Raw genomic sequence first — 17,609 nt, 5'->3', positions numbered from 1 at the left:
CAGAAATATTCTTAAGAATGTGAAGACCCACAGTTTATCATCACATGTTAACATCTGTATGGGTGGCTCGCTGGAGGGGCTTCAAATTAGAGCCATCGAGCAAGTTGACATCACCCCTAGGGGAGGTGATAGATTCAATCTTCTATGCCGTAGGGAAGCTCTTTGGATATTTAGACTTAATACGACAGTTCCATTGGGTCTAAATGACAGCATAGAACTAAACAATATTTGAAATAACTAATCATTGCATATTTGATATTTGTCTTCAATACTTATTTGGTTAGGAGTTTACTAGCCACTGTATTGATTATGTTTTATTTTATATTTTTTGCTGAGATTTAACCAGCATCTTGGATTACTCTAGGTGTATGGTTTATCTACTAATCTATTTTTTTTACACTATAATCTGATTTATCAATTGGTCTATACATACACTTGTTTACATCTATATGTGTATGTGTATATGTATTCATTGTAATATATTCAAGTTGATTTATATCAATCTTATATAAGCTATATATGTTATTCCATTTACCATCAGTGTATCTGCTCTGTGGGTATCTTGTATATAACGAACTGGGAAGCTAAGCAGAGCTAGGTGGGGTCATTCCTTGGATGGGAGACCTCGGTTTAGGATTAGATTCCCACCTGGTCTTCAATTTAATTAAATTTTATTTTACTTTTGCACTTGTCTATAGAAGCATCTCATTCTTTATGCGGATAGCATTAATGGAACTTTACAGCTCAAGACGTTTATTGATATTTATTGTATTTGTTTTTTGATTATTATTTTAAAATGGGTACTGTTAATATTTTATGCATTTGTATTCAGTAGCATGCACAATATCTATTTATAACAGTTGGTCCCTTACTGAATATAAACTGGGGATTATGTTCTCAATCTGTCACTGCTGATTTGTGCCTGCTTTAATTGAATACATTCAGTGTATACACACACAGTTTGACTCAAAGAATGATTGGAATCGTGACTCTATTGGCCAGTTATGGTCAGATGACCTATCTACCTGGCTTTAAATAGTATGTGGATACTCTACTTGATATTATCTCTCTGATGAAACCGTGTGTAACAGGGAGAAACGCATCAGAATACTATTGGATTTTAATACAACATCTCTGGACATCGTTTTCCTGTACCCCGGGGTATTCAATGGATTGCTAAAGTAAGTGGATGAAGCGATTGTATATACGGTCTCCGTGTTATCTATATTGGCTATCAAGTGCTGGATCATTGCGCTAAAGACTTTAATTACTGTTGCTGCAGTTGTTGCATGCTAAAGTCTAACTGTGTTATCTTATTGGCTATCAAGCGCTGGATCATTGCGCTAAAGACTTTAATTACTGTTGCTGCAGTTGCTGCATGCTAAAGTCTAACCGTTTTGCCGATTAATATTAACGGAATCTGGAGAGCTTACATCTGATATAAATCATCAACGCTTATCCATTACAAAGGACCCTCCATTGCAATTAACCGCTTCAGCGGCACTTCTGCACTTGATAAATCATTACAATTATACCAAAGGAATATTTCATTAATGAATGCTATACATTGTATTGTTGCATGGAAAGTCAAATCTGCCCTTGAAACAAGGAGAGTTTATTAGTGCTAATCTGGACATTGCTTGTTTCCCTTTATTTTTAGGGATTTGAACCATCTACACCGCTGCAGCGGTTGTATGTATGTTATCAAGCACTACAAGTATTTGCATATAACCATCTATCAAGGTGTTTCTGTGAACCACTATTAAGTGTGTGTTATATATTCCTTTTCTATGAGTTATTGCTCATGTGCATCAGCTGATTTGTTCCCCGTGAGTTGCATTTTTATACTGTGATCCTTTAAGGGATTTGTATTTGGGATCACTTGATGTCCACTGAATGTTGATTTTGTACAATTATTTTATTGCATTCAAACGAATTTGCTATTGCTATTATATTCAATAAATAGAAACTGTTGGATACAGCGCCCCTTATTGCTTTTTGTTACAAATTACTATGAAGCAGATTCAGATTTCTGCTTGAAGGGAGTTGCGGTCCGAACACCATATACTATTAATTGATTCCTAGCGCCTTAATTTTTTGTTTTATTGTATTTTATATTTATATAGAGACCTCGATCCATCAAATCAATATTTTCTTTTTTAGATATAATTATTTCCCATGAGACCGATTGTGTGCACCAGGATGAGGCGATTGGGAGTCTAGTGTCCGTACATATTACATAATTAAGTTTTGATGATAATTTTATTGCTGTAATTCTACAGCCAACAGTCTTTTGAGCTGTGTCTCTCCACAGTTGAAAGACAACTGCAGATGTGACGAGCAGGGTCCCGTGAACCCCACTCACACCCTCAAATCACCATCTTCTTGTTTGGGACCCACTGACTGGGCCCCCCATCAAATTATTTGTACAGCTAATGTATATATATATATATATATATATATATATATATATATATGAGTTTTCTATCAGAACTCAGCACAAATACCCCAAAGTAGTGCAGGAGAACAGTAGATTTCTATGCAGACATCATCTCTTGCAGTAACCTCTGTGCTGTGTATTGAATTGCAACCCAGATATAGTCAATTGATGTCTATCCTACTGTTAAGGGCAAGGTGTAAGTAATCCTCAAATACTAGAAAACACTTCTCAAGACGTTCACCTTTAGCAGCCCCCTTTCGAGGAACTAGATACGTTCCACAGTATTCAGTTGCCCCCAGGACTTGATTTATAATTGCCTGGTGGAGTGGACATAACACAGTAGGAAGTAGAGACCAACATTGATGGTTTTGTAAAGTAAACTGAGAATCAGGCTGGCCCTTGCCTGGTGATGTAGACAGCACATGGTAGCAGGTATTGTGCAACTAGATGGTGTATTATTGCTGACAATCAGACAGGCCAGGGTTTATGTAAATAACAGACCAGACACGGTCAGGAGTAGAGAAGACAGTAGTTCCTATAGAGAAGCAGAATCCTTTAAGCAACCCTGATAACAAAACAGGAAAGTATACAAGGTACAGTAGGTCTAGCAGGAACTATTACCAGCATTGGTATGCAGCCAGGAAGAGGTTTATAAAGGTAGCAGCACCAAGCAGAACTGCAGGTTGATTAGCTGCATGAATGTGCGATTGCACAGCTGAGCGGCCAGACTGAGAGCTGAAGGAAGCTTGTGACTATTTACCTAGCAGCCAGATGAAATAGGGGAACAACAGAACTGATCCCACATATGGTAGCTGTAGTAATTATACAGGTGACGGATCAGACAAACAGGAGAGATCCTTATTGCTTAACACCTACAATGCTTTCCCTGTGTCTTTCTGGTATTACAATCAATTTGAAAACTCTTCTCTGGTTCATCTCTTGATGTTCTAAATTTATTTTAGTAGCATATTGGAACAGATACATTTTTGTAAGGTCAATATGCAGAATGGGAAACAGTCATTGCAACAGTCATTGATTTGGGGCAAAAACGTGTTGAACCTTTAGTCTTACATGATACAATGATTATTATACAGCCCTGGGGTGACCACCACAGTAACCAGGAGGCAAACTCTGTATAACAGTAACAGATTAGATTATGATTTAGTATTTACACTTTGCAAGTGAATCCTAACATTGTAGCACAAATGATGAAAAACAACGTAGCCAGCGTCCATCTCATAACTTCAGCAAAGTATGAAGGTTGTTCTGAAAAAAGAAGAAAACTGTAGATTATTATGCAAGTTTGATAATAAACGATAAATGATTATTAAATAAATAATCCAATCTGTACAGAACATTTTTGATACCTAGGAACATGTAAGCCAACCACATACGTCTATGAAGCTTCATATTTGTGTGCATTACTTATACTGTAAATTTCATGTACAGAGCTGCAGACCTGTTGTAACTCCTTATATATAAAAGATAATAAAATTTAGTAATAATAACATGATCTGCAAGTCCGATTACAGAGAATAAGGGAAGGAAGGGGTGTGACAGCTCAGGCTGTTATCACATGAACTATGGCAACTGCAATTTCCAATTCACACGTAGATGGGCCAGAAACAAAATGAATTTGGGCTTTAATATATTTTCCAACCAGAAAGCAGCAGAAAAGTTATTAGCGATAATTGCAAATTGTCCTATTAATTTGGGGGATGAGGTAGAAATGTTTGGATGTCCCATTAAGGTTTTTTTTAACATGCAGAAAGTAAAACATAACATCAAAGTGCAACTTATCACCAGTTAGGGCCAGGCCCTTTATTCATTTACTTTGTTACATGTTACTGCTGGGTTTAGCCTTCTTTACTTTTAATGTAATCCTTAGAATGAGGGGACATTAGGAGGTAAATGTATCAAGCTGAGAGTTTTCCGGCGGGTTTGAAAAACCAATCAGATTCTAGCTGTCATTTATTTAGTACATTCTACAAAATAATAGCTAGAATCTGATTGGTTGCTATAGTCAACATCTCCACTTTTCAAACCCGCCAGAAAACTCTCAGCTTGATACATTTACCCCCAGGACTGTCTTTAGCACGTGTGGCACTTTTCTGTGTTGGAAGGTTGTTATAACATTTTAACAAAAATATGTAAAATGCAGCATACTGAAAGTATAGGGATGAGGTTGGGTTTCCAGCAGAGAATTAAAGTCCTTTTGTGGGTAGGAAGAGGCTGTGTGTCTGCCCACTGTCAGAGTATTGTCCTGGAAGACAGATATTTTTGGTCAACAATATTGAACAGCCTTTATGTCTACTAATGGGTGTTGCTAAAGGTTTACTAGTACGCATTGTGTAAAGGTTTACTAGTACGCATTGTGTAAAGGTTTACTAGTACACATTGTGTAAAGGTTTACTAGTACGCATTGTGTAAAGGTATGCTAGTATGCATTGCTGTCACACGCCGGACTCCCGCTGCCTCCCCGGGAGCCGGCGGGTGTACCCACTAACTACAGAGGCCATCCCCACCAAGACCCGCTATTTCTTTCACTTACCTGGTCCACGCTGCTGCAGCTCTCCAGCGCTGTCTCTCCCCTTCTTCCGTTCAGCGCTCAGTGGTTCTGCGCATGCGCAGAACCGTCTAACTGTTTTATGTGTTCTCACTGCCCTCTATTGGCTGTCCAATTGGAACTGCACTATATCTACTTCCTCTGACCAGAACTCAATGCTGGTTCTTTCAGTCAATCCCTGACTTTAAGATTGGAAACAGCTCCTGTGTTTTTGCTATTCCCTCAAGCTTCCAAGCTACGTCTCTCCGGGGAACCCACCTCCAGGTGACTACGCTGCTAGCATTCCGGTAAAGCACTTCCAAGTGGCGACACTATATTTTCCTGCTAACCAGCTCCCTAGTGACTACTTCGCTGAACATCCCAGTTATATTTCCTCTCTCGAGTGACAACGCTGCCAAACCTCCCGCCTAAACACCACTATCAAGTGACAGCGCTACTTCTACCTGATTCTACGCTCCGTCTGCTGTGTTCGCTGAGAACTTCTCCAGGGGACCGCGACCTGCAAGTGGAAGCCGCAAAAGCCCATATTCCCTTGCGGGAATCTCTGGTGAACACCTTTCACTTGTTAGACTCCGCGCCCCTCGCTGAAGTAACGTCAATCTCGGCTGAACTATCAGGATCCAGTTGAAGTCTCTCTGGTAACGTGACAATTGCGTAAAGGTTTACTAGTACGCATTGTGTAAAGGTTTACTAGTGTGCATTGTGTAAAGGTTTACTAGTACGCATTGTGTAAAGGTTTACTAGTACGCATTGTGTAAAGGTTTACTAGTGTGCATTGTGTAAAGGTTTACTAGTACGCATTGTGTAAAGGTTTACTAGTACGCATTGTGTAAAGGTTTACTAGTGTGCATTGTGTAAAGGTTTACTAGTGTGCATTGTGTAAAGGTTTACTAGTACGCATTGTGTAAAGGTTTACTAGTGTGCATTGTGTAAAGGTTTACTAGTACGCATTGTGTAAAGGTATGCTAGTATGCATTGCGTAAAGGTTTACTAGTGTGCATTGTGTAAAGGTTTACTAGTACGCATTGTGTAAAGGTTTACTAGTACGCATTGTGTAAAGGTTTACTAGTGTGCATTGTGTAAAGGTTTACTAGTGTGCATTGTGTAAAGGTTTACTAGTACGCATTGTGTAAAGGTTTACTAGTACGCATTGTGTAAAGGTTTACTAGTGTGCATTGTGTAAAGGTTTACTAGTACGCATTGTGTAAAGGTTTACTAGTGTGCATTGTGTAAAGGTTTACTAGTACGCATTGTGTAAAGGTTTACTAGTACGCATTGTGTAAAGGTTTACTAGTACGCATTGTGTAAAGGTTTACTAGTACGCATTGTGTAAAGGTTTACTAGTGTGCATTGTGTAAAGGTTTACTAGTGTGCATTGTGTAAAGGTTTACTAGTACGCATTGTGTAAAGGTATGCTAGTATGCATTGCGTAAAGGTTTACTAGTACGCATTGTGTAAAGGTTTACTAGTACGCATTGTGTAAAGGTTTACTAGTGTGCATTGTGTAAAGGTTTACTAGTACGCATTGTGTAAAGGTTTACTAGTGCGCATTGTGTAAAGGTTTACTAGTGTGCATTGTGTAAAGGTTTACTAGTGTGCATTGTGTAAAGGTTTACTAGTGTGCATTGTGTAAAGGTTTACTAGTGTGCATTGTGTAAAGGTTTACTAGTGTGCATTGTGTAAAGGTTTACTAGTACGCATTGTGTAAAGGTTTACTAGTACGCATTGTGTAAAGGTTTACTAGTACGCATTGTGTAAAGGTTTACTAGTGTGCATTGTGTAAAGGTTTACTAGTGTGCATTGTGTAAAGGTTTACTAGTGTGCATTGTGTAAAGGTTTACTAGTACGCATTGTGTAAAGGTTTACTAGTGTGCATTGTGTAAAGGTTTACTAGTGTGCATTGTGTAAAGGTTTACTAGTACGCATTGTGTAAAGGTTTACTAGTACGCATTGTGTAAAGGTTTACTAGTACGCATTGTGTAAAGGTTTACTAGTGTGCATTGTGTAAAGGTTTACTAGTGTGCATTGTGTAAAGGTTTACTAGTGTGCATTGTGTAAAGGTTTACTAGTACGCATTGTGTAAAGGTTTACTAGTGTGCATTGTGTAAAGGTTTACTAGTGTGCATTGTGTAAAGGTTTACTAGTACGCATTGTGTAAAGGTTTACTAGTGTGCATTGTGTAAAGGTTTACTAGTGTGCATTGTGTAAAGGTTTACTAGTACGCATTGTGTAAAGGTTTACTAGTGCGCATTGTGTAAAGGTTTACTAGTGCGCATTGTGTAAAGGTTCACTAGTGCGCATTGTGTAAAGGTTTACTAGTGTGCATTGTGTAAAGGTTTACTAGTGTGCATTGTGTAAAGGTTTACTAGTGTGCATTGTGTAAAGGTTTACTAGTGTGCATTGTGTAAAGGTTTACTAGTGTGCATTGTGTAAAGGTTTACTAGTACGCATTCTGTAAAGGTTTACTAGTATGCATTGTGTAAAAGTTTACTAGTACGCATTGTGTAAAAGTTTACTAGTACGACCTTATCCTCTAACACTATTCACACTAATGTACCCTCACAACTATCCCAATCTCCACTCTGAGACATATTTACTCCTCTTGTTTCAGCCGTGCCCTTTTCCACTTAGAATGTAAACTCTCTAATGAGCAGCGTCATTCAAATCCTTTGTTTTCATGTCTGCATTTTTTTTATCTCCCTTGTATGTCCCTGTTTTATTTATGTACTCTTTTCCCTACTGTACGGCGCTGCGGAGCACTGTGGCGCCTTCCAATTCTACGATAAAATTAATAATAATAATAATAATAATAATAATAATATTGCTACAGTGTTGAATGTATATACTCATGTTAACTATAACTTATAAATGTGCATGTATGCACTATATACTACGGGGCATATTATGGAACCTATGTCTAGTTTATCTTGTAAGAAGTGTTTTGGTTGTTTACATTATTATTTTTATTATGTTCTTAGATGGATTATGGGTAATTATAGGAAAGATCCCGATCACATGACCTGAAAGGGATGTACTATCCTGAACCAATGAAACTGGAAGTCTTTAAGCTGAATCTTAGGGAAAGGCATGTTTAAACTGGGGGTTGCATAGCCTTTATGAGGACCCAACCCCTCAGTTAGCTTGAGGATGTCCTCGTTGTTCTGGGCTGTGACCAGCTGGACATCACAGGAGCACAACAGCAAAGGATGTGAGGGATTAGGAAGGGACAGCTCTGCAAGAGAACCTAATGATCCATGAGCAAAGGTGACGGCATTCCCTGGTACTAGAGGGTAATGGACGGGGTATGGTTTAAACCCACCTGGCATTTATTTTAAGTGAATTTTTATTCTGGTGCATTGTATAATAATAAAACTATCATTGTACTTGATAAAAGCTTTACCTGAGTGATGGATGAATCCCCTAGAAGGTACTGGGTGTAGGTCCATGGTACAGTAGGACACACTTGGGTGTCCAGCCAGCGCGAAGTGGACGGATAAACTCAATATATACAAACGTGGGGGATAGTATTTCAAGATGAGATTTGACATGTATGAAGAGGGTGAGAGTTTTCCGGCGGGTTTGAAAAGTGGAGATGTTGCCTATAGCAACCAATCAGATTCTAGCTGTCATTTTGTAGAATGTACTAAATAAATGATAGCTAGAATCTGATTGGTTTTTCAAACCCGCCGGAAAACTCTCAGCTTGATACATTTACCCCCAGGAGTAAGTGCATATTTAAATATGTGTTTTTAATGCTATAAAAAAAAGGGTTTTACACCGTAGAAGCACCACCTGTTTTAATGAATTTTTAGATCCTGATTTGTCCCATGGAGACCAGGTAATTAATAACGGAAACGTTGCAGACGGAATATACACTTACTGATATTTAAAGAAGCCAAATTGTCAGCAGAAATGACCTGTCTAATCTGTGCTTCATGAAGTCATAAATGTTTTTGGATGATTAGCGCATCACAAATTTCTTATCACTTAAAGTACCTGGATCATCAACTCTCAAGTAGGTCATATTAATGAAGATCTGGGTTTGCTGAGAATTTAGAAAAATACTGATACAATGCTTTTTGGTGATCTTATTTTTGTCTGAGGTGTCTAATTACCAAGGTCGGGCGACAAGGTAGGTTTTCTATCACAGAGGTAAGTGACTAAGCCAGTGCAGTGTCACTCTCTGTATGTTTCAGTAAAGTTTCCCCCCGTCCCCTTCTTCAGGTGATACTAATTGTCAACATGATATTTATTACAAGGATATATACTTTAGCTAATTAAATAATAAATTGCAATCTTATTACACATTAAATACAATCTTAGTACATAAAAGACAACAATTAAATTGCATAACACATAGGGGGGGTATTCAATTGTTGCTTTTAACGCGCTAAAACCCAAAAAAACGAGCGCTCGAAAAATATTACAGTTTATACGGTAATATGCGCGTTAATACCGTTAATACGGTAGTTTACTCGCTGAATTTCATCTCGCAGCGAGATGAAATTTAGCGAGTAATTACCGTATTAACGCTAATATTTTTAGAGCGCTCGTTTGAGAGCGTTAACGGCAACAATTGAATACCCCCCCATAGACTTATACCTCGTTATTATTATTATTATTATTATTAATATTAGCCTTTACATACAGGGCACCCCACAAAATTTCCGCAGCGCCGTACAGAGACAGACATATGACCATACAGGGTAGATACAGTACCGGACATCATAGATGTAACTTGCGAGCAGTCTTCTCACATCTTTGTCTGTTTTACCCAGTTTGTTTATTAGTTTACTGTGTTTTTTCCCAATTGTACAGCGCTACAGAATATGTTGGTGCTATATAAATAAATGATGATGATGATGATGATGACATTAAACAGATACTGCTGTATATGTAAGGGAAAGAGAGGGGAAAATGGGAAAAGGAAAAGGCTCCGCACAAGGTACTTACCAACCTCACTGTCAAACTAAAAATAGTATGTATCGTGAGGGGGTGCTAAGGCCAAGGCTAATAATTATATAGATCCAAAAGAAAAAGATATGACCAACTAAGCACTCCAGGTATAAACACAAAGTTACATTAATACATTAAGCTTTATTAACATACATTAAAAAACGTTTATAAGTATACAACCAAGATGAAAAAGAGGGCGAAATATTAAAAATAAAGTGTTGAATGAAAGAAGAATTAAAATAAAACACCCCAGTAGTAGGGCTGACCTAAATATAGTGTCATGCAGACCTGAATAAACTAGTAAATATACCCTATTATTAAATTGTATATGCAGGTATTATAAGCCTAGATCAAAAATTGCCTAAATAGGCAAAAATCTGCATGGAGGTTGCAAGAAAATGGATTTGTAATGGAAGTTAGTAGAATGTGTGGTGCTTGTTAAAGTGATGGAAAATTGTTACACATGTGGAGGGGGCGGGTCAATCGCGGGTGGTGGGCGGCGTTTTGCGGGGCCAGACAATCAGAATTAAGGAGGGGCATAATTATGTAAAATTGTCCCCCCTAAAAATTACGTCTAGGTCCGTTCCTGGGATGGAGGGAGTGCACTGTGAGGTGACGCGGCATTTGGATGCCCCAGTTCCAATAACATCGGGCGCAAACGGCTGGGGGGGGGCTGCAGTCAAATGCTCGCTCAGCTCAGCTGGCTGCTCTACACGCGATCATTTGCATTCAGATAAATGTTCAGAGTACATTTGAACACAATTTTCTTTATCATTGTTATTAGTGCCAGTGATACTATGCAGCGCTATACAGAGAATATGTAATCATTCACATCAGTCCCTGTCCCAGGGGAGCTTAAAAATCGATATTCCCTGCCACACAAAATTTTAATTCCTCGCCAACTTGTGAGTGCATAACATATCAAGGGCAGCATCTAACTTCTATTAATTAAAAAAATACCTTATATAACAAGTATTTTATTAACTAGAGGGGATACTAGCTACATAGTTATCATACAATAAAGTGCAATGAAAGTTTCAAGTGCCGGAGAGACCACTCGGAGGGAAAGAGAAATAAATACATATATTATTCATCTCTTAAAGTTCTCTTTCATTACTTAGTATGAACCTGAAGAAGGAAGGGAGGAAATATTGTGTTGTCTGTGTACCTGTTGATGTTGAAATAAAGTAGCTTGAATGAACACATAGAATGTCAACACTGACTGTCTGGATGCTGTGTGATGAAGAATTTGTATAATACAATATATTGTATTCCATTTTCCATCAGGAGTAGCCATTATCAAAACAAACTAATTTCCCTGCACATAACTCTCTTCCCCCACCTTAACTAGAGAAACAGATTTTGGCCTTTGAAGCAGCCTACATTTACATATCAAAAGCTGTGGGCTAGCCCATGTTACAGGTATCTCTCCTCCACTTAGAAATCTGTTAAAATCACACAGACACATAAGAGTGCATCTCTTGTTATACACATACATCAATATGAAGACCCCATGGACAAGCATGTATTTATGAATTATATAGGGGCTAGTAAGGCAACATGGAGGAATGGTTTGGGTGGTACATAATTTGATGAAGTTTGGTCAGTATTTATGGAGTTTGAATGGAGTTGTCTTTGGAGTCTAGTTTGCATGGAGGTCGCAAGAAAATGGATTTGTAATGGAAGTCAGTAGAATGTGTGGTGTATGTTTAAGTGATGGAAAATTGTTACTCATGGGATAAGATCAGTGTAAGTGCATAGACTGTAAGTTAAAGTATATGACAAAGATATTTGACAGATGGCAAAGATAGTTTTAAGTGAAACATACAAAATGGCTATTCCCCCTCCCCTGCTATGGGACCTGTGTGTTGATAAAAGAGGCTTGTGTAAGATTGCAGAAGTTAGATTGAGTAAGAGATGATGTAGTATTGATAATGGGGATTGTATGCTTAATATGTGACTGTGTAGGTTGTGCTGCATAGATAGGAATAGAATACGTTTGAGACATTATAATTGCACAATATGGCTAAATATAGTGACTCCTGCAATGCTGTACAAATGCGGCAATTTATGGGACACAGTGAAACAGGATTAGGTGTTACATGGGATAAATTCAATTTTGTTACTTAGTATGGCAGCAAGCAGGGGCGGGCTGGCCCGGGGGGCAGCGACCCCCTGGGCCGCTCGGTCAGACCGCTATTAGGGCCGGGGGGTAGGCCGGCCGCCCCTCCCCCCCCGGATGCAAAATACACCAATTTCCCCCGCGGCCGCATCTGATGACATCAGATGCGGCCGCGTCAGCGCGCAGGCGGCCGCATCACATGACAGGGGAGCCGGCCGCCTGTGTGCCCCCCGGCCATCCCTCTCCCAGCCCGCGCCTGGCAGCAAGGTGATATTTACAAAGACTCTTGTATGAGTGTACAATGTTGGTTAAAGTGTATAGCAATAGGAGTTCAACAATGTTGGTTTGCAGATGTTAAAATATGACTTAGAAGATTTATATTGTTTGTGAGGAAGTGAAATTGTAAATGAAGAGTGTTATTATGTAAGTGATTGAATAGTAAGAGTTATTTTAGATATTGTTATTTAGGAAGTGATGAGTTAAAGCAGACTGTTCCTATAACATGGCCCCCCCCCTCCATCTAAGAATGGTTGTGGGAAATGTGTAAAGATAACAATGTATAATGGCTGTGTTAAATATGATTTTTTGTTAAGGCCTCATAAAGCCTTTGTTATTTTTTGTAACTCGCATAGATATATTATTTGCTAAAAGAGATTATTCATTTTTCTGCTGAAATGCAGTTTTGCAAGATATAAGTCCACGGCCTTGAGGTTAAGCTGACATAGAGAACTCCTGTAAGAATATCGCAAGATTTGTGAACAATAGGTGGTTACATTTTCAGCTCGTAGTGTGGGAGCTGTGCCCATGACCTTGGATATGGCAGACAGGAGATAATCCTCCAGCCCCTCTTGGGAAAAGAATAATTGACACATCTGTCCTGAGAAGGGGAGAAAGTTAAACACCTCAAGAATACGTGAGATAGTTAATCAGCAGCACATCCCATAGACTATTGTATGCTTATGACATAGGATTCATATATTCAGTAGGCTATAAAGACTTGTACCTTGATATCAATAAACAGAATATTCCTTGTATACAGAACTTGGTCTGTGTCTATTCTCTCCAGCTGATTGAAGCGCTTCCAGATATACTTCACACCACAGGCAAACTTGGATCAGATTTTAGATCTAACAACTTGGAGGTTGCCACAGAGATTCGCTGTCCAGCAGGCTACAAGATAGACAACGGAGGTTTCCCAGGACATTGAACCCCAACATCTGCGGTCAGTAGATTTCTACTCGTTGGACTTCCTATTCTGGGTCACCTCATGTCTGTCTGATGCACCTGACACACAAATTTATGAGTCATAATTATCATCTGATTAATATAATACAGTACTAACCCAATTTGTTTACTGTAATTGTATTGTTAATTAGATTTTTGAAAGATGAGTGCATGTGTTAGTGCCTATTGTATGATTATAAAGGAAAAAGTCACATAAGACTTTGATCAAAGAAGCACGTAATGGAATAGAGGGATTTAGAGAGTTACTGTTTTGAACATTGAGTGAACATTTTAGACACCATCCCCAGAGATATATCAAAGAAGGGAGATTCTGTAATCTGCCCAAAGTTTAGAAGAATTCCAAAGACCTTCATCCCAGATACTGTCAAAGAAGCTATTTTGCACGGACATCCAGTACAAGGAGTCTACAGAACGGGACGTCCACTGCAAGGACAACCCACAGAAACTAGATAAGAGTCCTGATTTGGACTCAACAGAATACTGTCAATATGGGAAATATAGATAGTAAACAGATAGATGACAGCAGCTCCCCCATATATATGATGCACAAAGATTTTAGAAAATGGGGGAGTAGAAGGTCTGCAGGGAATTCTTCAAGAAAGCGGGGATAGCCAAAGAAGCGATTGATATGTGTGGATGGAGTAACAAGGGTGTTACAAGAGATAATGTGACAAGAACAAAAGGGGCATTGAGATCAAATCCCAAGAGATTGTTTGAGGTGGCAAAGGAAATTTAAGAGATCTGGAAAGTCGCTATATATGTGCATATGCTAAATGCATCAGAAGCTGAATGATGAATCAACTGTTCACAAACTGATCCAAATGATATAATGACTAAAAAATGAATCAAGTAGTATACTATAAATGTATGTATGATGCTGAAAATAATGTCCGAAACAGATCTGCCATGGATCTCATGTTTACCTGCACTCAGTAAGAAACACTCCTAGGACAGACACAGGTTTAACACAATATGAGATCCTATTTGGCACAATAAACAGAACAGGCTGTTATTTTCCATAGCAACTGCAGCCTGTACATGGTGATTTGTTGAACTATGTGGCCTTATTACAGAAACAACGAACTGAAATACATGGTCAAGTGTTTTCTTCCATTCCAAACCCTAATCTTGATACAGGTACCTACAGACTGCAACCTGGGGACTGGGTGGTCATAAGAAAGCACATCAGGAGACGTCTTGAACCCAGATACAAGGGTCCTTGTCAAGTCCTGTTGACGACTCCCATGGCAGTGAAAGTACAGGGAAATGACACCTGCATTCACACATCACACTACAAAGTCTTCAAATCAGGGGAGTCTTGTTCTGATAAATAGAAATGTACTGTATTATGGTATTGATAGGTCTTGCCAGAATAGTTGTGACTGAAGTAGGGATCAAGGGCTCCCTAACCCAATATGAAACAGACAGATAAGTGACAAATTGCCTATGCCACTGTGAGAAACATATGGGAAGGAGTGCTCAACAATTTGCACTCATAGGAGAGTAAACTCTGAAAATGCCTTTGTGCGGATGCATAAACTCATTGGTGAAGTTGTCAGTAATGATTCATGTTGGATATTGGGAATATTGGCATTAGTAGCAAAGGGTTTGGTAATCCTGTTTATTGTATATGTGATAATGAAACTAAATATATGGCTGATTAAGAAGTTACTGACACTTGACTGTTGTCTCTCCAAAAAGGGAACCACCGAAAATCCCAAACCTCTGATGACCACAGAAATTACTGCTGAAACCAGACCTGACGATGAGCGTCGTGAATTATTCCCACTAGCAAAGCCAAAGAACTGCACAGTTTGCAACAATAAACTACTAAAGACTGAACATGCAAATCTTGACTACTCATTAAGAGACTTTTTCCTAGATAAATGCTGACTGCAATTGCATCTCCTCATAAATCAAGTTAGGACCAGGTGGATCACAGGCTTATTACTGGTGGGGGATGGGTTCACAACTCTCTAAGGGGAACAACCCTATACATGTGGCCTTTTAGCAGGATACATGTGTATAAGCACCTGCATGATGGACAATAAGAATGTGGTTCTAGAGATAGGCAGGATAGGTAGGAGGAGGTAAGCAGAAAATTGAAAAAAGATGGGAAATGTTAAATATGATTTTTTGTTAAGGCCTCCTAAGGCCCTTATTCAGCCATTTTTGTAACTCTCATACAGGGGCGGATTGGGAACTTAAAGTGGCCCTGGAAAAAATTCTTGAAGTGGCCTCATGTGAGTGGCACCAAATCAGCTCTAGGCGGGAGTTTTCCTGGTAAGGTCTCTGACCAATCCGCCCCTGCCTGGCAGTGACTTCTGTCTCTCAGTTTGAGCCTTCAATGATCAGACTGTCTCGCTTTGTAGCTCCACCCTGGTTATATAGTTGTATAGAGGAAAAACACCAATTGTGCAGTTAATGTTTGATAGGCAAAAACATATGTATATATATATAAAAAAAAATAAATGGTCAACATTAACTCTGCGTAAAGCTTCCTGCTTATGGTCCTGGAAGTATTTGTCTCTGACAGTGGGGGTTATGTACTAACAAAGCACAAAAATGATGGAAGTCCCAGTCTGAGATTTTTTTTTGTGATGTTATAATCCTCTTTAATAAATATTCATTTAACCCAGAAAAAAAAATACAGTGAGTACCTAGGACTGTCCTTGGAAGTTAGGGACATTTAGCATATGTGACTAATACTAATAGACTCAATAATAATAATAATAATAATAATAATAATAATAATAATAATAATAATAATAATAAAAGTAGTCATTATCCCATAAAAAGGATAATGTTTTAAAAAAATTTAGGTGGACAGGGAAGACGCACTATCCTTAATTTGAATGGACAGTAACAACTTTCAAAGGTTTGCTCTTGGAAATGTCCCTACTTTTTATATCAACCAACTGCACAATAAAATGCCCTTTCCAGCATGTTAGCTGCAATTCTTACCATTTACTCGTCAAATTCAGTATAAATGAAATGACGAACATTGCAGTGATAGACATCGTACAGGACATACCTGGCTGCACTGACCCAACAGCAAAGAGTCTTCTACATTTTAAATATGTCGTCAAATATGAATAGAATAAACATTAGAACTGGAAATAGTGCGTGATGAATGTACGGTATTAGCGTTACTTGAATGTGTTTTAATTTTAGTTATGCGGTGTCAAACAAGTTTTTTGTGATGCCAGTTTACAAACTTACCTGTGCCGGCGCTGCTCAGTTCCGTGATGCAGTGGACATAACCTGTGTGGAGCTGAAGTATCGCGAGAGCCTCTGCAGCCCCCTCTCTGTGATAGGCAGCCTCCATATTCGCTGCCAGGACAGCATCACTGCCGTCAGCCTCTTCAGGACAAAACAAATGAGAAGCGGATTCCCCCCTCCCGATCCCTCTACCACCCACCACTATCCCCCGCGCCGCCGAGAGACAAATTTTAAAAAAATGTACTGAAAAAAAAAAGACATGAGCCAGTATCCAGACGGCCTCATTAGGCCATCGGCCTCCCGGGAAAATTCCCTGTAAGGCCTATGGCCAATCCGCCACTGCTCTCAAAGATATATTATTTGCTAAAGAGATTATTCATTTTTCTGCTGAAATGCAGTTTTGCAAGATGTAAGCCCACGGCCTTGAGGTTAAGCTACAGAGAGAACTCCTGGGAGAATGTAGCAAGATTTGTGAACAATAGGTGGTTACATCTTCAGCTCGTAGTGTGGGAGCTGTGCCCAGGACGTTGGACATGGCAGACAGGAGATAAACCTCCAGCTTCCCTTGAGATAAGATTAATTGACACATCTGTCCTGAGAAGGGAGAGAAAGTTAAGCACCTCAAGAATACGTGACATAGCTAATCCGCAGCGCATCCCATAGACTATTGCAGCGGTTCCCAAAGTGTGCGCCAGGGAGCCGCAGCGCTGTCACAGGGCTGCCGCCATCACCCGAGCAATAAAAAGAAAAAGAAAAAAAACAACTTACAATCATCCAGCGCCGGACCCTCCTCTTCGCTGACTGTCGGCGTGACGTCATCACGTCCGTCAGCCTTAGTGAGGAGCAGCAGCAGAGAGGACGTCAGGAAAGAAGACAGCAGAAAACGAGGAAAGAAGGTAAGTAAAGGAACGGAGAGTGAAGGGGGCCACAGAGAGACACGCTGAAGTGGGACAGAGGGACACGCTGAAAGGGGACAGAGAGAGATGCCGAACGAGGGGGGACAGAAAGAGACGCCGAAGGAGGGGGGACAGAGAGAGACACGCTGAAGGGGGACAGAG

The 17,609-nt window shown here is 39.4% G+C and overlaps 1 long non-coding RNA gene across 3 annotated transcripts in view; it reads right to left on the bottom strand.

The window, feature by feature from the left end:
- Positions 1-2,978: 2,978 nt before the first annotated feature.
- Positions 2,979-17,609, bottom strand: part of LOC142139649 (uncharacterized) — a 30,402-nt gene continuing 15,771 nt past the window's right edge. For all 3 annotated transcript variants that reach the window (XR_012688247.1, XR_012688246.1, XR_012688248.1), the window contains one exon: positions 2,979-3,706. This is a non-coding gene — a long non-coding RNA (uncharacterized LOC142139649). The remainder of the gene's footprint in view (positions 3,707-17,609) is intronic.

Source organism: Mixophyes fleayi, chromosome 2, assembly GCF_038048845.1.
Source record: "Mixophyes fleayi isolate aMixFle1 chromosome 2, aMixFle1.hap1, whole genome shotgun sequence".
Taxonomy (NCBI): domain Eukaryota; kingdom Metazoa; phylum Chordata; class Amphibia; order Anura; family Limnodynastidae; genus Mixophyes; species Mixophyes fleayi.
This window is presented reverse-complemented; position numbering and strand designations above follow the sequence as displayed.